The sequence below is a fragment of the Macrobrachium rosenbergii genome, chromosome 37 (assembly GCF_040412425.1).
Source record: "Macrobrachium rosenbergii isolate ZJJX-2024 chromosome 37, ASM4041242v1, whole genome shotgun sequence".
Taxonomy (NCBI): domain Eukaryota; kingdom Metazoa; phylum Arthropoda; class Malacostraca; order Decapoda; family Palaemonidae; genus Macrobrachium; species Macrobrachium rosenbergii.
The window spans coordinates 8,997,499-9,002,736 of record NC_089777.1 but is presented as its reverse complement, the minus strand read 5'-3'; the positions used below and the strand labels follow the sequence as shown (position 1 = coordinate 9,002,736).

General features: G+C 36.6%; 1 long non-coding RNA gene across 1 annotated transcript in view; it reads right to left on the bottom strand.

The window, feature by feature from the left end:
* Positions 1-5,156: 5,156 nt before the first annotated feature.
* The window catches only part of LOC136825131 (uncharacterized), a 327,719-nt gene continuing 327,637 nt past the window's right edge, over positions 5,157-5,238 (bottom strand). Inside the window, exon 4 of the long non-coding RNA XR_010849247.1 lies at positions 5,157-5,238. This exon is cut by the window's right edge and continues 722 nt beyond it. This is a non-coding gene — a long non-coding RNA (uncharacterized lncRNA).

Here is a 5,238-nt window from a genome sequence, read left to right as displayed (position 1 = left end):
ATCAAGTCTCTCGCATTAGCCCCCCCCAAAAAGTAATATCAGTGAATAAAATTATATAAAATTAAATGCAAAAATAAACAAGTAAAAACTGCGCCGAAGTTTCTTCAGCGCTATCGGGATTTTCTGTACAACGTATAATCAAGGCCACCGAAAATAGATCTACCTTGAACCTCGGCCCATAAAACTTTAACCACGGCTCGGTGGTGGCATGTCCTATATCGTTGCCAGATGCACGATTATGGCTAACTTTAACCTTAAATAAAATAAAAACTACTGAGGCTAGAGGGCTGCAATTTGGTACGTTTGATGATTGCAGGGTGGATGATCAACATACCCATTTGCAGCCCTCTACCCTCCGTAGTTTCTAAGATCTGAGGGCAGACAGAAAAAGTGCGGACAGAAAAGTGCGGACGGACAGACAAATCCGGCACAATAGTTTTATTTTGCAGAAAACTTAAAACTGTTAAAACATTTAATATCAGTCCGGTAAGCAATTCCATACTAAAACCGAATACAAATTACAGTATCATCAACGTATGAACGTTCTATTATATATTAATCAATAGTCTCTCGCATTAGATTCCTAAAAAAAATGGAATATCGGTGAATAAAATTATGTAAATTTAATACACCAATAAAAATCAACGTTTCCCTACCAAGACTTATAAGGATGAAGAATATTTTATTTTGAAACGTTTTCTACGAAAGCTGGACTTTTCCTAACAATATTAACAGATCATAAAATAATTTACAGAACATACTCTAGTTGAAGACATTCTCAATTTCTTAAACCCAAAAAATAAATGGGAGCACAGTTTTAAACATTCTTAATTTCTTAAACCTAAAAATAAATGGGAGCACAGTTCTAAACATTCCCAATTTCTTAAACCCCAAAATAAATGGGAGCACAGCTCAAAACATTCCCAATTTCTTAAACCCCAAAATAAATGGGAGCACAGCTCAAAACATTCCCAATTTCTTAAACCCAAAAATAAAACATAGCTCAAAAAATAAACCCAAAAATAAATGGGAGCACAGTTCTAAACATTCAATTTCTTAAACCTTAAGATTCCAGTTCAAAACATTCTTAAACCCCAAAATAAATGGGAGCACAGTTCAATACATTCTCAATTTCTTAAACCCAAAGAAAAATGAAGCACAGCTCAAAACATTCTCAATTTCTTAAACCCAAAAATAAATGGGAGCACAGTTCAAAACATTCTCAGTTTCTTAGGCACAAAGATAGTTGAAGCACAGTTCAATATATTCTCAATTTCTTAAACCCCAAAATAAATGGGAGCACAGTTCAAAGCATTCTCAATTTCTTAAACCTAAAAATAAATGGAAGCACAGTTCAAAACATTCTCAATTTCTTAAACCCAAAGATAAATGGGAGCACAGCTCAAAACATTCTCAGTTTCTTAAACCCAAAGATAAATGGGAGTACAGTCCAAAACATTTTCAATTTCTTAAACCCAAAGATGAATGGAGCACAGTTCAAAACATTCTCAATTTTTTAAACCCAAAAATAAATGGAGCACAGTTCAAAACATTCTCAATTTCTTAAACCCAAAAAATAATTGACAGCACAGTTCAAAACATTCTTAGTTTCTTAAGCCCAAAGATAGATGGAGCACAGTTCAAAACATTTTCAATTTCTTAAACCTAAAAATAAATGGGAGCACAGTTCAAAACATTCTCAATTTCTTAAACCCAAAAATAAATGACAGCACAGTTCAAAACATTCTCAATTTCTTAAACCCAAAAATAAATGGGAGCACAGCTCATAACATTCTCAATTTCTTAAACCCAAAAATAAATGGGAGCACAGCTCATAACATTCTCAGTTTCTTAAACCCAAAGATAAATGGGAGCACAGTTCAAAACATTCTCAATTTCTTACAGTAGCGGAAACGAGTTCGCAATCTAAGCATCTACAAAGAACTGCGAGTTAAAAGAAATGACAGTTTACCAAAAGGATGAGAGCCACATTCATCCACACAGACGCCCTTGCTGGATGTCTACCGAAGGGTGAACCACATCCACCCCTGACAACCAGACTCCGAGGGAGTCAGTAAATACGCATCGACAAAATGAAGACGCATTCAATCCGCATAAAGGTAACCGTCCCTTACCCATACCTAGTACAGTAATTACGCGACTGTGAAAAAAAAAAAGTTCGACGTGAAGGATCGTATACAGGGGTCTTCCTGGAAATCGGATCACGGCTGGGAGATCATAACAGGTGGGTGGAGGGGGTGGGATGGGGTATGAATGAGGGGGAGGGGGCAGGATGGAGAACCGGGGAAGACGGGTTGAGGTAGGTAGGGGCTGCATGGATGGCACAGGGGTAGAAGAGGGAGAGGAGAAATGAAAACTTGGATTGGTTAAGAGGAGGAGGAGGATGTAGGGGAGGGCGAGTTGAGGAGGAGGAGGAGGAGGAGGAGGAGGAGGAGGAGGAGGAGGGGGAGAGGCGGGGGAGGAGGAAGGGGAAGGCAGGGTGAGGAGGAGGAGGAGGAGGAGGAGGAGGAGGGCTGAGGAGGGAGGAGGGAGGTGATGGCTGAGGAGGAGGAGGAGGAAGGGGAGGAGGAAGAGGAGGAGGAAGGGGAAGGCAGGAGGAGGAGGAGGAGGAGGAGGAGGAGGAGGAGGAGGAGGAGGAAGGCGAGTTGAGGAAAGGGGAAGTAATGGGAACCATGGGTAGGGGAATAAGTGGGATATGTCGAGAGGAAAAAGGTGGGGAAGAGGTGGGGGTGTTCGCAATTGGAGAAGGGGGAGGAGGGGGGAGAGGGAAGGGGAGGGGAGGGGAGTGGGCCTCGTTATCCGGTATCTCGTGCTGGGTTATGTACAGCTTGAAGATCGACTGGAGATCACTTACGGCTTCCACTTAGAAGCAAGCTTTTTCTTTCGAAGCTTCGTCGTAATGATTTTCTCCACTCCGAGAAAATCTCGACTTTTTCGGGAATGTTCTCACAGAAAATGTTTACTTTTTCTTTTGACTTTTTCGGGAATATTCTCACAGAAAATGTTTACTTTTTCTGTTGACTTTTTCGGGAATATTCTCACAGAAAATGTTTACTTTTTCTGTTGCCTTTTTCGGGAATATTCTTACAGAAACTGTTGACTTTTTCTTCGGGAATATTCTCTCGGAAAACTTTGACTTTTTCTGTTTACTTTTTTGGGAATATTCTTGTAAAAAATGTTTATTCTTTCTGTTTACTTTTTCAGGAACAGTCTAACAGAAAATGCTGACTTTTTCGGGAATATTCTCACAGATAATGTTGACTTTTTTCGGGAAGAATCTTACGGAAAATGCTTACTTTTTCGGAAATATTCTTACAAAAAATGTTTAATTTTCTGGAATATTCTTACAAAAAATTTTAATTTTTCGGGAATATTCTTACACAAAATGTTTACTTTTTCGGGAAAACTCTTATATAAAATGTTTACTTTTTCGGGAATATTCTTACAGAAAATGTTTACTTTTTCAGGAATATTCTTATGGAAAACGTTTATTTTTTCTGTTTACTTTTTCAGGAATAGTCTTACAGAAAATGCTGACTTTTTCGGGAATATTCTTACAGAAAATGTTTACTTTTTTCGGGAAGATTCTTACGGAAAATGTTTACTTTTTCGGGAATATTCTTACAGAAAACGTTTACTTTTTTCGGGAAGATTCTTAAGGAAAATGTTGACTTTTTCTGGAATATTCTTACAGAAAATGTTAACTTTTTTCGGGAATATTCTTACAAAAAATTTTTATTTTCGGGAATATTCTTACATAAAATGTTTACTTTTTCGGGAATAATCTTACACAAAATGTTTACTTTTTGGGGAATAATCTTACGGAAAATGTTGACTTTTCCGGGAATATTCTTACAGAAAATGTTGATGTTTTCGGAATATTCTTACGGAAACGTTTATTTTTTTTCGGGAATATTCCTCCAGAAAATGTTTACTTTTTCGTGAAAATTCTTACTATTTCGTTAATATTCTTACAAAAAATGTTTACTTTTTCGGGAATATTCTTACAGAAAATGTTTACTTTTTCGGGAATATTCCTGCGGAAAATTTTTACTTTTTTCGGGAATATTCTTACGGAAAATGTTGACTTTTTCGGGAATCTTCTTACAGAAAATTTTTACTTTTTCGGAAATCTTCTTACAGAAATTATTTACTTTTCCGGAATATTCTTCCGGAAAACGTTTATTATTCGGGAATATTCTTACGGAAGATGTTTACTTTTTCGGAATATTCTTACAGAAAATGTTTACTTTTTCCGGAATATTCTTACAGAAAATGTTTACTTTTCCGGAATATTCTTACAGAAAAGGTTCACTTTTATGGGAATATTCTTTCAGAAAATGTTTACTTTTCCGGAATATTCATTTGGAAAATTATTATTTTTTTCCGGACTATCCTCACGGAAAATATTTACTTTGTCGAGAATATTCTTACGGAAAATGCTTACTTTTTCGGGAACATTCTTCCGGAAAATATTTACTTTTTCGGGAATATTCTTAGAGAAAACGTTTACTTTTTCAGGAAGATTCTTAATTAAAACGTTTACTTTTTCGGGTATATTCTAATGGAAAATGTTTACTTTTCAGGAATATTCTTACCGAAAATGTTTGCCTTTTCGGGAATATTCTTACGGTAAACATTTACTTTTTCGGGAATGTTCTTATTCTTTTTTATTATTATTTCCTGCCGCTGCTGCTGCGGACTCTTTTACTACGAGATGCAGAAGATTGCTGGAAACCACCTCAGTTCCGCTGAAAAGTAACATCGCCTAATGCGCTTCATGGCTCCCGCAAGATGCAGAATGTTGGTCGCTCACGCGATGCTCACGAGATTCCCCGGACGTGGGATTAATTTTCTGGATTCCTGGAATTAAGGATTATCCGGATCTGCGAGCGAGTGCCTGTGTCTGTATCTGTGCCTGTGTGTGTGTGTGTGTATGTGTACTTATTTACACAAAGGGACAAACATTGTAGCTATTATCACTATTTTTGCAAAAGGTCATTCTCTCTCTCTCTCTCTCTCTCTCTCTCTCTCTCTCTCTCTCTCTCTCTCTCTCTCTCTATATATATATATATATATATATATATATATATATATATATATATATATATATATATATATATATTACTGTATCTGTGAGCTAGTGCCTATGTTTGCATTTATTTACACACAGGAATAAACAATTTTGTAATTATCACTATTTTCACAAAAGGTCAT